The sequence below is a fragment of the Watersipora subatra genome, chromosome 3 (assembly GCF_963576615.1).
Source record: "Watersipora subatra chromosome 3, tzWatSuba1.1, whole genome shotgun sequence".
Classification (NCBI taxonomy): domain Eukaryota; kingdom Metazoa; phylum Bryozoa; class Gymnolaemata; order Cheilostomatida; family Watersiporidae; genus Watersipora; species Watersipora subatra.
Genome location: NC_088710.1, coordinates 17,403,430 through 17,422,755, shown reverse-complemented (window position 1 = coordinate 17,422,755; position 19,326 = coordinate 17,403,430).

The following is a 19,326-nucleotide window of genomic DNA, read 5'->3' as shown; positions in this document are numbered from 1 at the left end:
CCCCCCCCCCCCCCCCCCCCGCATGGGCCAGCCTGTGTGTGTCCAAAATCACCCGGTTCCGGTCTGCCCGGGGACATAGGGTACACCATCGGGGGTGGCCATCTGTCGCTAGTCTGAGCTCCAGGACACCGTTAGCGGACAACCTCATGGCTTCCCTTTTTTTATGTAGGATCCGGAGCTCATTACTCCCCAGAGTTAGCTCCTCCTCCGGTAGTTCTTGGTCATTTTTTATTGCCCAGTACATTCTAGCCACGGCTTGTGTCCCTTCCACTTTACTCTGTACCAGCTGTCGAAAATTTCGGTCCCCTGGTAACTTAATTGCTGCCACTGTGTCAGCTTCTTCCAGCAATGCCTGTTTGTTAGGGCCCCCATCTCGTTCCTCTATTCGGATACATTGTCGACAGTCGTTTGGGCAGACCTGCTGACTCAGGCCGTCGGCATTCCCGTGCTTGGCCCCTGATCGGTGTTCTAGTAGGTACGAGAATTCTGACAGAATCTCCAGCCACCGAGCCACTTGAGCTGACGGCTCCCTTCTTCTACACAACCACCTCAGGGATGCATGGTCCGTGCGGAGCACGAACTGTTGTCTATACAGGTAGAGCCGGAAGTGTTTGACGGCCTTTACTACTGCCAGGAGCTCCCTGCGCGTCACACAGTAGTTTTGTTCTGCTGGGCTGAGAGTCTTGCTATAGTAGGCCACCACGGTCTCCCTACCTCCTTGGTTCTGAGACAGGATGGCTCCCACTCCCACATTACTGGCATCGGTGTCCAGAATATATTTATTGTTTGGGTTGGGATATCCCAACACGAGTGCCGAGATCAGGCCTCGTCGGAGGGTCTCGAATGCCTGCTGTTCTTCTTCTCCCCACTTCCATGGTTTCCCTTTGCTAGTCAAGATTGTGAGTGGTTTGGCATTAGTGGCGTAATCTCTCAGGTACTGCCGGTAGTACCCTGTGGTCCCCAGGAAGGCCTGCAGTTCCTTTATGCTTCAAGGAATCTGCCATTCGGCAACTGCTTTTACCTTTTCTGGGTCCGTGGACACTCCTTTTGGGCTCACCACATGGCCAAGATACCTCACTTTCTTCTGGAGGAGCTCGCATTTAGAGGGCTTCAGTTTCAGCTGAGCGGCGGCGGCGAGTCTCTGGAAGACTTCTCCCCAACCTGCCAAGTGGGTCTCGAAGTCCGGAGCTATGACGATTATGTCGTCTAAGTACAACAAGAGGTTTTTCCAATGAAGCCCGTGGAGTACAAATTCCATCAGTCTTTGGAAGGTGGCAGGGGCCGACGTCAATCCGAAGGGCAGTACCTTCTACTTCCACAACCCGCTTCTCGTGGCAAAGGCGGATCTTTCCTGGGCGTCTGGATCTAACGGTACTTGCCAGTACCCACTGGTCAGATCCAACGTACTGAAGAATCGACTTCGAGCCAGGGCGTCCAGGCTCTCGTCGATCCTTGGAATGGGGTACGCATCCTGTTGGGTGACGGCATTCAGTTGTTGATAGTCAATACAAAATCTCCACCCGCCATCCTTCTTTCTCACCATGACGATCGGAGAACTCCATGCTCCATTGGTAGGCTCGATCAAACCCTTTTTCAGCAGTTCCTGTACTTGCTTATCCGCTTCTGCCTCTTTGAGGAGTCCCAACCGGTGGGGGGGGGGGGGGGTTGTCTGACCGGCCTGGCACCTTCCATCAGAGGTATGCTGTGCGCTATCAGGTCTGTCCTTCCTACGTCGCCATCATACTTGCTGAACACGTCCTGGTACCTGGTCAGAAGATAGGCCAAGCTCTGCCTCTCTCCTTCGTGCCGGCATCCTGGAAGGGCCTGCCGATACAACTCAACCAGGTGACCCGGGACGGCTTCCCCCGTCCGTATAGGGGCACACCCAACTCCTGATTCGTCGAGGCTCCCGCGTTCTGGCCCGGACCAGAGATCCGTCTGTATGTCCTCTTCTTCTACAGCCGTGTACGAGCCAATGACATGCCCGGCGCCCAACTCTATAGGTTGATGTCCGGAGTTCAGGCATCGTATGGTAACATCACCCCTCTCTCCAGGTTGGTTCAGGCTACAGGCTACGGGTATGTGCGGATCAGAGCCCTCTATCATGCCCACCGGAACATAATTTTTGGCGGAAATTTTTCCTGCCACTCTTACTTCTGACAAGGGAGGGATAGTAACCTTCTTCCAGGCGTGAACTTTGGACACCATTATTCTCCCATACTTGTCGGTACAAGTAAGCTGCCTATCTCCTAAGGAAATGACTGGTCGGCCAAATTCAATTTGACACTTGTGGGAGATCAGGAAAGGCATGCCCAGAATAGCATCTTTGCTAATCTGGCTTACAAGGAAGTTCTCTTTGATAGGTACGTCCCTGATCCTTCCGGCTAGCCTTATCAGTCCATAAAACTGGAGCTTGCTACCATCTGCCATGAGCCCGTACCGGTCATTCTCTTCCAGCTGCACCTTCACCCGCTCCGGCATTCTATCGAACACCTTCTTGGAGAGCAGGTTAGTGTTGCAGCCGGTGTCTATGAAAAACAGTAAGTCTTGCCTCTCTACCTTTCCAGGTAGGAAGTAGCTTGACTTATGGGGTTTTTCCAAGGTTTTTCCGATTTTTTTTGGTTTTTCCAATTTTCTCCTCCTCGGACGTCCCCTAGGCCTGTCCGGTGGTGGTTTCTTTTTGAGCTGGTCCTCCAGGCTTTCCTCGGGAGTAGCTGGCCTTGTGCTCTCCCCGTACCGGCCTGTCGGACCCGACACCGGACTCATGCGTTGACCTGGGTTCCCTTCTCGGAGATGGCCGCCTCGGTTCGGCCTCCGTCCCTCTTTGGGTACAGGTCCCCTGGGAGGGTCGGCTTCGTTCCAGCCCCCTTCGCCTCTGGGTCTGTGATACTCTGGTCTCTGGAGATGCTCCGCCATTGCTGGATCCTCGTTCCATCCCGACCCGGGTGATACGGATCACTTGAACGGATCAGCGCCGGCGGGGCCATTTCTCTCCGACCTAACCTGTCTAGGTTTAAGGCGGGGTTCTATCCGTGCCGCGTGCTCCCCCTTTCCTGATTTGTATAGTGTTGGTCTCTCGAGAGCTTCAGTTACCACTGAATCTGCTCTCTGTCCCGACCCTTGCTGTCCAGATCTCTCGGGGTGCTCGGCCCTAGTCGGACCTCCCTTCCGCCCTGGCCTTTCCCGGCCTCCGGGTGGCTTCTCTGGTTCTCCGGTATGTCCATAAACTCTTCGTCTCTCGCTCTGTCTCTGAATCTGGTGGAGGTACTGTCGCTGCGCCTGTTTGGCCGCCTTTGGCGAGTCTCGGGGGCTCGCCTTGCATTCCTCTTCCCTTTCGTCCAGACCCCATAGACTTTGGTATGGGTTAGAGACGGGAATCGTCTCTACTGGGGGCTTCTCGGCCGGTGCAGCCGTTCTAGCCGGATGCTGCCAACCTTCCGGGTCAACCTCAGATTCCCTTCGACTTGTTTTTCTAAGTTGTCTGCGTTTTTCGTGTCCGGCTGCCCTATTGCAGCCAGCAGGTAGACCTACTGCTGCGGGCCATAGGCGTTTCCCTGGTTCTGCCTGTGGGACGTCCCCTGATTTCTTGCCTCCGCGGACAACTTCTCCTCCGATGGCCTTCCTGGTTGCATCCCCAGCATCTAGCCTTTTTTTTTTCCTTGGCCCCGCTTCCTGGAATAGGCTGCGGCCGATGGATGTACAACTTTAATTTGGCCACTTCTTTGGCTAGGTCTGTTACCGAGGTCAACAACAGTTCGAGGGTATTCGGTGTGGTCCTGGCCACCACAGCCGGCTCTTTGAAGGCCCGTTCTCCTTCGCCCTGTCTCATCCGGCTGGACTGCCCTGACGTCCGACCTGAAAGGTTGGGCTTGGTGAGGCGCTATACTAGGTCGAACCTGCAAATACTCGTTCCCTGCTCTCACGGCTGCCTCTAACGTAAGGGTAGGCACCGCTAGCAGATGTCATTGTAAATAAACATTACCCAGCAAACCACAGAAAGTGTCCACGGCCATCTCTTCTTTCAGGCGATCCGACATTTCCCCGAATGCGATGTCGGTCAGCTTCTCTATTTGAGTGGCGTGCTCGAACAGTGTGGCGTGCTGGTCCTTCTTCAGGCCCTGCCGTCTGGCTCTGGCTTCTTGGGCGTCAGTCCAAACCTGGCCCGGAGGTTGTTAAATACGGTGTGTATGGTCTGCCCGTGTCCACAGTCCTTAGCCTGCCCTCGCAGTCTCTCTCGGATGTGTAGCAGCGCGGACCCTGGCCCACAGTCATTTGCAACAGCTACGTCGTTGAATTGTCTGATGAAGGCCTCTACATCGCTATTCCCGTCGTACTCTGAGGCTCTGAATGTTTCTCTTGGTGCAGGGGGTCCCTGTGTTCCCTGGTTGGTGAGCAGTCTTTCCAAGACGCCTGTCAGTCGCTCTAGACCTCCTAGTCCCTCCGTTGGGAGAGCTTCCGGTCGTTCTGCGCTGTGAGCCCGTCTGGCCATACCTGCGTCGTCTTTAGTCCCCGTTAGTTGTCCTGTTGTGGGTTCAGCATATCCCACTGCTGCCACCAGTGTAAAGGATCTGACCCCGGTAGCTGAGTCAGCTTTACTTCCTAACAAGGAAAACGCAACCTGAGCTACTGGCCGACCTTGTCCGAGGCCTGATTGACTTGCCTGTGGCAGTCAAGTCAGTCCAAGACAAGAACCTAATAGTCAGGCCTGCTTCGAAACCAAACCCCCGGCCTGCCTTCTGGATCTCTCTCAGGCTAGTCCGGATCCACTAGTGGCTGGTCTTAGGACTGGATCTCTTGTGCCTTGGCACACCCGATCGAGTCTAGACAAAGCCGTGGATCGCCTCCTAGCCTTCTAGAGTCACCCTGGCAGTTCCATCTGATGGTTACAATGAGCCTGCTTGTGCAATTGGTGAGCCAACCAGGCAGGCGTCAATAGAATCAGTTCGTACGAGTATGTAATAGTTTTATTAATGATAGCTTTAACACAAGTGTTCACAAGTATGAGTGGTATCAAGCACAACTTGCCTACTCGCTGCGCTGGCTTATATAGCCAGTGCCTATGGTCTAGCTCCGCCCATCAATCTATTTATAGCACAAAGGATGTACAGAATATAATAAGATTAGTACAGGATAAACATACGATTATACAACAAAAAGGCAGTTCAGGAATATGATTATATAACAAAAAGGCAGTTCAAGAATATGATTATATAACAGAAAGGAAGTTCGGGAGGTTCGGGCAAGTGCTAGTGAGGATATATATATATATAAGTAAGTGTGCAATAATTGATATATGTCCCGGTCCTCCACAATATTATGTTGGCATGAGAAGAGACTTACGTTTAGAAAGACATCAAGAAGGATGTTTCAATATAATAATGCTTTACTTATTTGGGATGGTTGTGAGTTATTCATCCTTGCATACATTAACCCAATTTAATTAAAATTAACTCGATAAACAAAGACAGATTTACACCAATCTGTTTTCAGCTTGTATCACAGCTTGCAGGAAACAAGTTTCACCAAGTTTTTGCTCTAGCCTCGATCATTCTCTGAAGGCCTAATCTTTATGCAATTGGTTAGACTTTATGGTTTTAGGTCAAGGTCCTACCTGTATCGAGGTTTCGTTGTAACATTTAACTTTATTTAACATTTCGTTGATTGGTTCACTCCACTTTATTTATTAATTTATGGCTTTCAAAAAAATACGGTTACTAAAACAAAGATTTGACTTACAACTGGTACATTCTATATTTAATGTCATCCGCATCTCGCTCTACTAGCATACCATTATGTTATTGCTGCTTCGTTTTCGTGGAAAATTGATGAATACCAACTGGACATTAAGCTTTGTCAACAATTCTTTCATGGTGACAATACATAACCGCTACAGCCGGCTGCTACTGCTCTAAATGCACCCACCCAGTCTCATTGCCTCCAACTACATCTTCTACAAGACCTTCTGCCGTGACTCGGTTAATGCCATGCAGTGTTGCCATAAGCAGTGCCCCTGGTGTAGTTCTATCAGCGACAAGATCATAAATCCATTTTAAGCCAGTATTTATTTCTTCAGTCTTGTTAATGATCACCTGGCTCCTTTATAATTAGAGAGGAATATTCTGTATTTGTACAGAATGATAAACTAGACAGCCACGAGAGTATCATAGTCTTAAGTTCATAACTCAATATCAACTGATTCGTAAATTTAGTTTTCTGTTGGAGCATGTCTACTTCTTTAATCAGATTGCTATTATAATATGAACATCAACTCATACAGTTCATTCGACAAGAGTTGAGTAGAGTAAACCAAGTAGATAGGAAAGAATTTTTTCTTAATTATGACTGCACTAATATATCTAGTTAACACATAAGAAAGATTGCTGTAATTTTACTTATGCTTTTCTAGTGACTCAACTAGGCGTTCCTTGAAAAACATAGGAAGTTAGAAGTTAATTGTGTATAAAACCTCCTTACAAATGTATTATAACCTGAAACAGGGTCAACTACTTTTAAATATTGTTTTAACTAGACAAATCCTTTTCCTACCAAACCAAGATTTATGTGCAAAAATTACTTTTTTGTATTTTCATTAAGTTTGAGTCCCGGCAATATCTTTGATGATTACTAGAGTGTGCCAATCTAGCTGTAAGTTAGCTATTCTACGAAACACTTGAAAGATCACTGCACTAACCAAAATAGAAATTTTAAGCAATTATGTATAAGGTAAACTAAGCAATTATGGATGTAAAAAGACAGCCAATTCCCAACTAACAAGAAAAGTGCCATTACAGTAATACTTCAACTTACGAGTGCTCCAACGTACGAGAAACTTGAGATACGAGCCAGCTTTCAAGCAAGTTTTAGCACTAACATACGAGCCATGTTTGAGATACGAGCACTTGAGTCAGTTGCCAACTATGCCGGAGGTGTTTTATGAGAACATCATCACTCTGTATTTTTCAACTGCTCAGGTTATACTGTTGTACCGTGTTTTTTTGTGCAGAATTATGTGAATTAAATGTACTGTGCGTAGACCAAATGTTTGCCAGTAAAATGAAAGATAATACAAAGAAAAAGCAAATAACAATTGATATTAAACGGAACAATATTGAAAAATATGCGAAATGTGTATGCGTGATTGAGCTAGCTAGGGAATATGACAGAAATACATTCGTAATTATCAAACAGAAGGATTATATTCAGGGCATTTAGTTCGCAAAAGGACTAGCCATAGTGTCTAAACGGTGCAGCGATCTTCACGACCGCTGATGGCATTGGACAAGCAATTGGCCGGTGACAGCGTAACTGAAACGATGCTATGTGAAAAGGCCGGCGCTATCTATCCAAACTGTTTAATAGACCTTCGGACAAGCTGGCTAGTTGTCGTGCATTAACCATTTGTGACGACACTTGTGTTCGTTCTAATCGCAACATGTTGCAAGGGCGACAAAGGCAAACGTCCTTAGATAGGTTTATCTTAAAACGGCCGGCTAGTCGTGAAAGCGAAAAAAAGAAAAAATTTCTCGCTAACCAGCGAGAAACTTCAAACTATGAACGCCGAAGAAATTTTAATTACGTTTAGTTGAAAATGAAAGTTTGCTTTTAGGTTTGCTTCTAAGTTTGTCTTTTAATGCTTTGATAAAATCCAAATTTATCAAAGTCAACTGTTGTAACGAAGGATAACTTATATCTCCCTCTCTGGCAAACGCGAGTGTTAACTGCTATTGTATGTATTTAATTTTACATTTTAATTAATCACATTTCCTTGCATCACTTTTTATTTGTTGCTTTTTGAAAGCATGTAGTACGTAAGGAGAATAACCAACATGTTCTTTCTGTTACAATATCTTGTTTTGAGTGTTTTATTTGCTTAGTTTAGAGTATGGAAACCAATCAATATATATTTAATTGTTCTATATATAAATAAATTGCACCAACATGCGAGTAAATTGACATACGAGCTCAGTCTCGGAACGCATTAAGCTCGTAAGTTGAAGTATGACTGTAGTTGCAAATCTTGACCAATAACCTTGTGAAAATACAAATGAAACAGCAACCAGTTAACAAATAGAGAATTGACAAGAAAATAGCAGCAAATAATTTTGTTTCTGAGTATTCTCTGAAGTTTGATTGATCAGAAAATTTATTATCACAAACTGAGACCAAAACATAAACACAGTAAAACATTGCAAAAGTTACATAATACAAATTTTCAAGTAGGTCTTGTTGTGGTGTCTAGTGATAGTAAGCATTATTCGTTAGTAAATTGTCTTTGTGGCTTTGCCATAAAACATGTTTGTATATACATGTATCTGCATGACTCCTCTAAAATTTTAATCTGTTTTTAACGACAATATTTTAATGCTGAAAAAAAGAGATGTTTGTACAGTATTAATGTTTTCCTTCAGTAAAAGTTTGTGGATCATGCTGTACCAAAAAAGAACACATTTTTAACTCAAACAAAGCATTTGTTTTGTTTTAGTAGTGTTTTAAACAAAATATTTGTTTTATTTATTTGGAAGATTGAAGATTAGACATTACCAGAAAAGAAAACGTATTAAACAGAAACAACAACATAGCAGTAGAAGTTGACAGCCTTAGCTGCTGTTCAGTGATACAGCTACATCATATACTTGCAGTAATCTAACATACAGACTCATCTAGTAAGTGAACAAGCATTATCTTTGTATACTTTCGATTATTCTATAAGAAACCCTCAATGTCAGCCATTATCTGCATTTAAGAAAATGAGATCTTTTTGCTATAGCGGAGTTGAAAGGATTGGTTGGCTTTACAAGTTTTCTTTTAAACAGTAACTAATCTTTTAAAGTAATAAAGTTTCTACGAGACTATTTTAGTGTCTATGAAATACTGGGCTGGTATTGATTTGGTATAACTGAACACTATACAACCTCTTACCAAATATTGAAAGCGAGAAGAACCAAACAATATTTCTGTGATCTTGAAGCTACCGTGTTGTAGTTACAATACTGACTTGTTATATAAAAGTAATACAGTTTCAGATCAATACCTCAACATCAATAATGTTTGTTACCTACTCCTGAAACTTACGGTTTTGAGAAATGATATATATATATTTCCACATTTACTAAAGATGGTAACTAGATAAAATTTTACAGAAAGTGGTTCTTCACCAATCAGTGTTTTAATAAAGATTGTAAACTACGTGTAGTTAAATAGTAACTGATCATCAGAAGGTAAATACCCATTTCAGTAAATTATCAGGGATTCGTCATAGTTAGATTCTGAGCGTCAGTTTTTAGATTAGTAGTAGTGCAGTCTCCAGTCAGTTTATCATCAACCTGTCTTCATTTCAACACTAGGTATTCAAGCTTTATTTGGTTATATCATATTTCATGATTTATTAGAAGAAACAAGTGACAAGGAGTAGTAAATAGCAGTGTAATAAAGTAAAGGCGGTATACTGCTCACTACAGTTTAACATTCTAGTCGCTCTGTTATTTGCTTTTCCAAACAAAAAATTGCTGGTTTTTTGTTGTTTCTTACTCATTATGCTGTCTATTTTCTTACTAAACCAGCTACATAATAAAGAGAAAAAACAATGTACTAAAGTTATTTAACTAGTCTTCATTTCAGAGTAAGTCATGTTAAACATTTAATTTCTTTAGCGCTTTTAATATTTAACCACTTGGATCTCAAACATATTAATTAGCTTTCAATAAAAAAACTGACGCATTCATATAACTCTGATCAAACTGTTTTATTTGTGAGTCTTCAACTGGTGCCTTCTCAGTGAAGAACAAGATCAATGAAACAATTCTTACAGATTAGTTAACTATGAAAACGGCCGAGGAGGGTTGAGTTCTGCAGTGCTTACCAATCCCCCTTCCTTCTTTTAGAAGCAGGTGAGTTCTTTTCAGTTTAAATGGGCGGTGGAGTGGAAAACATACAGTTTTTAAACACCTCTACAGGATGAGTAAAATGTAGTTGATTCCTAGTAACAATTTTCCATCTAAACATCAAGAATTATCTTGGGTGCTAATAAAAATCCAATATATAGTTATAATAAATAAGTGATTTACCTACTTCATGGCAAAAGTTCTTGCTTTTCAGTTCACGAATAAATTATTTTTTACAGCTTAAAAGTGCTGTAATATTGACTTTTGTTCTAAAAATTGTATCACAACGTATAAAGTTAACTTGTACTTGAAATACTTACTGAATTAGGAATCCTTGGCAGCAAACCAAGAAAGCGACGGCGTGGAACCAGCTCATCATGAGTTGGTGATTGCAGAGATGATACGTCTAACTAAGACAGGGCGTGTCAGCTTTTATATTATTACCTACAGCTAATCAATATATTGATGTCTAGTGAGTCTGAAATATTACTGAGAAAAAGAATGGAAGAAATTCTTTCAGGCAGCAGTAAGCTGCTAGTCTACAGAGTTAAATGTTACAAATCAATATTTCTTTCAGCCTGATCAGTTTTTTTACCTACAAAACCATAAGGTTTCAGGATATTTTTGATAATGTATGTAGCGACAAATATTTGCTCAAACTTTTCATCATGTGTCGAACTTGGTATATAGAGATGATCGTAATTTGAGGTTTGACTTTATTAGAAATTCGGTGAGCTCTAAAAACACTTACATGCTGATAATATAGATAGAACAGATAGACACTGCTAATATATTACTTACATGTAGATATGGTCACTTTAAACCAATCAGAAAGTGTAGGTCAGTTATAATTATGACTGCACTTCATCCTGTCTCCAATACTTCAACCAGCTAATCAGTAACATTTACTGCTGAAGTTTTTTAGAAAAGAGTGTAAAATGAAGGTTGGTACAAGTGTGTCTAGTCATGAGAACAGTTTATCATACATCAAGGTTTGTTGATGGTCTAGCAAAATAACCTCTGTCATTGTTTCTCTGGTAGGAAGCGTTGATGTTTATTGTCTATTGCTTTGCACCTAATAAAACCTAGTTAGTACCAAGGTAATAGATATTTCATTCTGCTATAAAAGTTCAAGGATTTATGTGTGTTAAGCCTATTGCCATTATTCCACCCTTATTAGTACACCTAACATGGGAACTTTTATAGAACCTCCACTCAGTCAATACTAGAGTATAAGTTTTAAAGGTGAGGAAGGTGAAGGTCATAATACTTGTGTTTATACATCATTGTATTTGATAATTACCAGTTATAATTACCAGATAATTACCATTATAAAACATGTACTTGCATGCGCATATGCGTATGCATGTACAAGTTAACAGCAAATAAAAATTTTTCATCTTTTGTAGGCAGTAATTATTTATATAGAGTTCAAATTTTAAGGTATAAATATTATAGCAGAACAAAACACACTAGTTCTGCAACACATCTATAGGAACAGGAGAGTAACTAACTTTGTGCATCACCTGCTCAAATTGCATTGACAACACTTGTAAATAGAAGGGCTGTATTTGTGCTTATATGTATTTATTACCTGCTCAGAATACGCTAACAATACTTTTAAATGTAAGCATTGCATTGCATTTCTACTTTCCTTGTTCATAATTGGCTGTATTAAATTGCATCACTGTAAATTCAGCACCTCTTATTTTTGCCCTGGATAAAACAAGAAAGTGTGTCAGCTGTATTGATGTTTATCAGACAATAGGCATGAAATAAATATTGTGTCAGGCCTGGAACTATTTAGGTGAATGATGGAAACTTGCGGCTTATGATTTTTACTAAGTAAAGCAGGCTAAAATACTTCATGATAAATGCTCAATAGCTGATCTGTAAAAGGTATTTGAAGTTTCAGACTTGCGTAAGAAAATATTGGTTGATGCCAACCCAAACATTTGATTTCCATATTGGTACCAACTAAAGAATTGGCTCGAATCTACTGTGAATCCATTTCAATAATTTACTTCATATCTGTGAGCTAAATGGAATCAATAGTATTGCACATCACCGAGAAAATATTTCTACAAGTTGATTTCTGACAACTCTCTTTAGTAAAGTATTTAAATGGCTCATTTTGTATTGAGATTACTTAATAAGTCTTTTAGAACATGTCCTAGCAACTTGCCAAAAATGACTTCCTACTTTACATGAAGAACATTTCACACTCATGAAAAGATAGGAATAAAGAAAAGAGGAGGAGAGCGAATAGAGAGAAGGAAGAGAAAAAATAATAATAAAGGAACTTGAGGGGAGAGTCGGAAAAACATAATATAAAAAGGCAAGGAAATAGGAGAATAGAAAAGGATGGAGAGAGAAGAATTGAGAAAAGAAAAAGAAGGAAATAAAACGAAGGGAAAGGGAAAAAAGGGTGACGAGTTTATTTACAGTTTGCTACCACAAATATATTATGGCAACAGATGGAAATCTGCTCTTGCTTGATAGTTTCTACTTGTACTTATTCAAACTCAACCTGGAGTTATCTGCTCACTCATCAAATGCAGTCAATGTTTAAAACTGATAAAATGGTTCATTGCTAAATAGTACACTTGCTGAATATAATTCCCACTGGAATATGAGCAGGGTCCATTTTTCTGTCTGTTTGTCCAAAGCCATGCTAAGAGCTTTAAAAAAAATATTGCCGTGCACAGGAGTCAAACTCAAGTTGCAAGATTCACAGACAAGTTTGCTACTACTAAACCACACTAGCCCCTTCCCGCTTTGCTGGACAGCTCTCTATATATTGATTACTACTCATGATGGTCTCTCACGAGGCACAGGACTGGCAAGCATGTTAGTTATATTTATATGAATAACATAGGCAAATAGACATCAAAAACTGAACTTCATTTCACACTTTTGGCACATAAAACATCTTATTGTAGTATAATACAAAATACTTTTTATTATCTAAGTAAAAAAGCAAACAAAATAAAAACAACAAATAATCCAAGCGTATAGTTGAACAAAACAAAAAGATCACCTATATAACCAATTACATGCAGAAACAAAGAATTTCTCAATTTTGTCTCGAATAGAAGAGAATAAAAAGGGATAAGAATAAGAGAAGTAAAGGTAAACATGCAGTTTCATATTCCTTGACTAGTTACATTAAGGTATCAGTTATACCATGAGTTCATTGTCTCTGAGTAAAATGTCTAGATTATGTTTCCATGACAGATTGATTGCAGACCCAATATAATATCATAGACTTAACACTTGATATCAGTAAGAAGACACGAATAGCACACAATCCATCTGATAGTTTGTTAGTAGTTTAGTAGAAATATTTAGAAAGTTGTGTAATTTGAACATTACTAGTGAGTCACTGCACTATTTTAATAGAATTCCTCTCGGAGGACAATTTAAAGAAAATGGAAAGATTATGCTGCTCAAGACCAGCTGTGAGCACTCTCTGGGTTGTATTGGGACAGTGCTTAATGGCACCAAAAATATACAAAAAACTCGATGACATATTAAAAAAGGCAACCAAATATAGCCTTGACAGAGCTTGTATTTTCATCTAGCAACCACAAGTCGCAGTGTTCCATAAGTGTTGTCAGCCTTCTGTAGTCTCTATTTTATACTCGAACATTACTTACTGCTTTCAACTCCAACAAACACTCAGTTTTTAGCCAATAAACAAAACATGAGAAAATATTTAATCGGATGGTTTTGTATTGCGAGTTGCTGTACTGTCTTTAGAGATGCACTTGCATGTTAAAACCTCATTCAGAAACATGAACGAAATGCAAAATTCGAATGATCACCGGCAAACTCTGGTCCACATTTGGTTTCATTTGTATTATGTTATGCTTTCATGCAGTACTCGGTATATGACTTAGTGTAGTCTATGTTGCTACCATGCAGTACTTTCCATATCATCCGGTCTGTAGTATATGATAGTATCCTTCAGCGCTTGATATAATCTCTCAAGTATAGTATCCGTCTATGTTAGACAGCACTACTTATCATCTATATACAAAGTTCAAGGTCACTAATTAGTTTATCAGAAACTGTAGAATAGTAACACCTGCAAATATTCACAAAGTATTTAAAATTTTCAAACAATTTACTCAGTAAATCAACTGCTACTTAGTATAACGATGAACAACAGAGTTGAATTATTGTTGGCATTACAATGAACATCCTATAGCCAGAAGTACATGAAATACATAAAAACTTAACATATTATAAGATGTTGTTGTATTTTTATCAATATTATAGCAATACTTATATAGTATCCCTGCAGGAGGAGCTGATGACATATTCAGGCAATAAGCCATACATTTTCAAATACAGTTTGCATCAAGTATTAAGCAAAGTCAAAATCAACGGCTAATTATTTGACATATTCAACTGCAATACAAGAGAGGACAATTTGTAATTTTCAAATGTCGATTAAACATTTAAACAAGCTTTTGTATATACACAAAAGCTTGTTTAAATGTTTAATACATATATATATATATACATATATATATATATATATATATATATATATATATATATATATATATATATATATATATATATATATATATATATATATATATATGTATTGTAAGTTTTCATTAAATTACATGACTGAGGTAAAAACAAGCTTAATTTTAAAATGATGACCGAATTAAAAAAAGTCGGGTGGTGAGCCATACTCCAAACTCTACTAAGAAAAGACAATACAGCTGTGTATATTCCAATGACTATCACAAGTAAGTGCTCTGCTAATAAGCACATGCATTCATCTATTTTATGTAATATTTTTCTCAAGGTTTTATGAAGCTTTTTTGTGCCTGAGATCTAATATACAATTGCTACCTGTCAGCGCAAACTTACAGTTTGATGTTTCCTATCATTTCAATTTAATTAGTACTTTTCTCAACTTCATGGGGTTACTGTGGTACTCCACACTTTTAGCATAACACACCCTATTGTCCTTGGGCAGATGAAAAAGTATCTTTTTTTTAAAACAATTATTAGTGATAAGAGCCAATCATATTCATAAAATAATATATTCACAAATGCACATATCATGGAGATGAATGTATATTATATTATAAATGTATATTTAAAATAAAATCGGTGAGGAATTTCACTAGCAACTAGTAGTTTTCACTCAGTTTCTATGATGCGGCCAATTTTCATTCATAGCCTCAAGTCCTTCAACTAGGGCATCCGACTAGAGAAAAAAGGTAGGATTTTCTTTTATGAATAGTGAACCATCGGTTTCTAATGCTATCGGCTGACCTTTCATTAAACTCTTTGCTTATCTCATTGAAGTCTGGTGATAGTCTTTTTCAAGATATTTTAACAAGAATACATCTGATAACATAGGGGGCGATAGGGGGTAATGTCCGTACCTGTAACAAAATAAAATGACATATTTTACTAGAAATTCCACTGTCATACAGCCCACGACCAAAGTGATATTGGAAAAAAGAAAGGGTACTGATGGTTGAGAAATGCAATATTAGTAGTCAAATGACACTGCAGTGCAATAGGATAACTGCAATGGTAGCTGTAATGTACTGGGTGTGGGTGTTATTATATACAACAAACAGCAATAATGAAAGAAAAGATTATATGTTTATATCTCTCTCCCTGCAATAGGAGAAATGCAATATTAGAAGTAAAATGCGCTGATATTATTAGAATAACCAATATTATTAATATAGTAATACAGTAATAATACAAAACAAATGAACAATTTTGTTTACATTTAAAAACGTCATAGCTAACAATATCAAGAAGTATCAAAAAGAATATCCAAACTTAGTAATAGTAATACAGTAATAATAGAAAACCAATGCGCAATTTTGTTTACATTTCAAAACGTCATAGCTAACAATATCAAGAAGTATCAAGAAGAATATCCAAACTTATAATTAAATATCGTAATCTCATAAAAATATCATCGTCATATCCTTTACTTACACTGCGTTGGACATCAGTTAGAATACCAAAGTACTCAAATGTGTCTGAAATGTCAGTTAATTTGAAATCGGCCAAAATGAAACGATTTCAGTACTCCTACGTTAATCACCAAAACCTTTGACAATGCTATAGACTGGTGAAAAGTGCACGTTATTTTTTCGTGAAATGCGCACGATTTAATCGTTCTATTCTTTGTCGCTCGGCGTTTCAATTTTCGGTCTTAACTTTTATAAAAAGGAGGCTTGACAAGTTTTAATAACGATTTTCGTCCAAATAAATCTGTCTATTTGTGTATAATCCGATTAGATGGGTAAGTTTTAAGATAATAACGACGGTTTGCAAAGACATGGTAACATATTTAAATATGTTTGTATGTGTTTTGTATTGTTATTATACTTTAATTACTCTACAAAACGATGGTAAAATTTGCTGATGAAATTTTGATTCAAGGGTTCGTCTCATTGTTGATGAATAGTTTTCGGGAGTTGTGTGCACATGTGCATTTATCATAAATCTCCCAACCAATCGCTTCGCTCTGTTTGGTCGTGGGATTATCTCTTACTTAAAGAACATGATAATAAACAAAAAAACAAAATGGACTTTTGAAAGATTTGAAAAATTCTGTTTTTACATTCCTTCTCGTTTTTTTCAATTGTTCAAAATCTTTTTAACAAGAACGCATCTGATAACAGAAGTATAAGCCTGTTACTTGCCAAAATGAATTTTATAAGAATAGCTGAATTGAAAAAAATTGTTATTTTTAATTCAGCCATTCTGTTTATTGGCAGGTCCAGGCGATTGAACTGCCTCTCATTGCAATCTATATTTATGACTCCTTCTGTCGGTAGACGCTGACCACCCAAGCTGACTATTGTTTACAGGGCTGTAATACTTTATAATCTTGAGAAGAATTTATAAGACCAAAACAATTTAGCAGTCAGTTGAACTCAAATTGAGTTTGCACTAGCAATTTCTGTATACAACTGCCCAATAGTTAAATAATTTATCACAAAAATGTTATCTGAACTAAAGATTTGCTATCGCCACCTTATCTTTGCTAGACTGAAGATATTCGGCACCATCACCTGGCCAATAGCAGACTGCACTGTTATTTCAATGGTTATTTATGCCTCATTTATTAATAATAATATGTCTAAAACTTTAGATGGAAAGAAAGTCACAATTTTAAAGAGTTCAAAAAAATCTTTTTACAAGTTTGATACATTAAGTGAAGAACTACTACATGAATGATATATTCAACAATCTAAATCAGGTGACACGAGACCGATATGGAATACTCTAGGTGTGAAACAGGAGAAAGATAATAACATGCAAGGAATATCAGCAGAAAAATTGAACTGCCGTATTAGATCAGTTGCACCAAAGCTGTGTTCGGCACCTTCCGACTGGTGTGATGATCGTCTTACGACTAACACAGATTTCATGATAGAAATTTTTCCTAGGCTCACACCTGAGATATGTTTCACATATCTTTATGCCATGTCTAATAAAAACTACTAGCCCAGATGGCATGTCTGTAAAAATGTTGAAGGATACTTCTTACACTAGCCATAATATTACAGACATGTTCAACAGAAACTTAACAGATGGGATATTTTGAGACAGCTCGAAACTAGCAAAGAAGCCGTGAAGATTCTAATGACTATAAAGGCTATAGTTCTTTATCTATATTTATCATTAATATTTGAGAGACATTTAAATAAATGCTTCCTGAAATATCTGCTGGACTCCAAGCAGCTTCAGGTTTCAGATGCGGTCATGCATGAAATGGTGTAGTCTGGTCATATTGCGCTCAAGGACAAAATCGAAATGATTCCTTGATATTGAAATTATTGCCTTGATATTTATTTGACTTTAAACAAGCTTTCGATTGTGTCAATTATCATGTTTTAAAACTGAAGCTAAAGGCGTTTGGAGTCACAGAGTCTTCAGTCAAATTATTTGCTCTTTTCTCATCAGACCGAGTACAATTTGTAAGTGTTAAGAACTTTCAATCCGTTAGTTTGCCAATCTCAGTTGGAGAGCCTCAAGGATCAATTCTTGCTCCTACATTCTTTCTAACATACATAAATGACTCGTTTACTACAGTGTTCTTGCTTCTGCATATGCTGATGACACTGTTTTTGTGCAGAAGCAACAACAACATCACTCTGCTGAAATGAGAGTGTGATTCTAATAACAATGAAATTCTTCAGTGGTGCACCACCAATCGTATGAAGATCAATATACGTATGTGACACTTTTTTGTTCAGTCATTTCAAAATGGACACTGTATCGTTCAATTTACGTATAGAGGATAACTTCCTTTTACGGAAAAGATCAACTAAGCTGCTTGGCTTCATCATAAGCAATGACATTACATGGTCCAAACAGTTTGATCATGTTTGCAGCAAACTTTCATCAAACATGATCCTGTTGACGCAATGCAAATATTTCGTAAACCAAAAGACAGCACTGTTGTTTTACTTTCAATTTATGCATTGTCTCTGACTAATAGCTATGACTATTACAAGTCATCTGACTTATAGCTCTGTTGTAATATAATTGCCAAAATGAGAAGAAATGAGTTAAAGGTGCTTCACTTTGTTCTCGTTTATAGTATTTTTTTAGATTTTGCAACTTTACCGTAGTTTCACCTGAGAATTCAATTTTTATTGGTGAACCAAAATTTAAATATGGCTGAATTTTACTACATTGACAGCATGTTTTTTATTATATTCATAAATCTCAGAGTTTGTGTGTGTGTAATTTGGTTTGTCCAGCTATATCCATCAAAACCTTGAAATAAAGAACTCATATTGCAGAAGATTTGATCTCGGAACCTCTCACTCACCAGGCAAATTTCTTACCGACTAAGCTACGCAAGATTGATGGATTCATTGGGCGATATATGTCGCTAGGTGACTAAAAATACGCATACTGCTCTCCTTATGGTGCAATGTCATTTTATGTTTGCTTCCACGGCTTTTTTAGTAGGTGCACTAGCTTGCTCAAATTAGCCATTGACATTGTGCCAGGCTAATGGCAAGTGGCAGGTGACTACATTACCTGTCACTGTTTGTAGGCTGATTTGTAATACCTAGGCAACACTAGACATTCTGTTAGTATTATTATACATTGCAATTACAGACTTGAACAAGTATTCCTGTTTGTATCTGAATCACAGCCACTTTAATATTTGCATTTGACAATCTTTGCTTAAAGAGCTTTTATTTCACAACAACTTAACTGATGAAAATCTTCAAGTGGACAATAAATAAGCAGCAATATACCTGCACAAATCATTAACTACTTTGCCTGATTTCCTTGAAAGGAGATACGTCAAGTCTATGAACTTCTACTGCTAGGTAAATATACTGTATGAAGTCGACAAAGAAATGCACAATAACGACTACAGATTTGTGTCAGTCATAAAGAGGAGAGCATTTGCTGA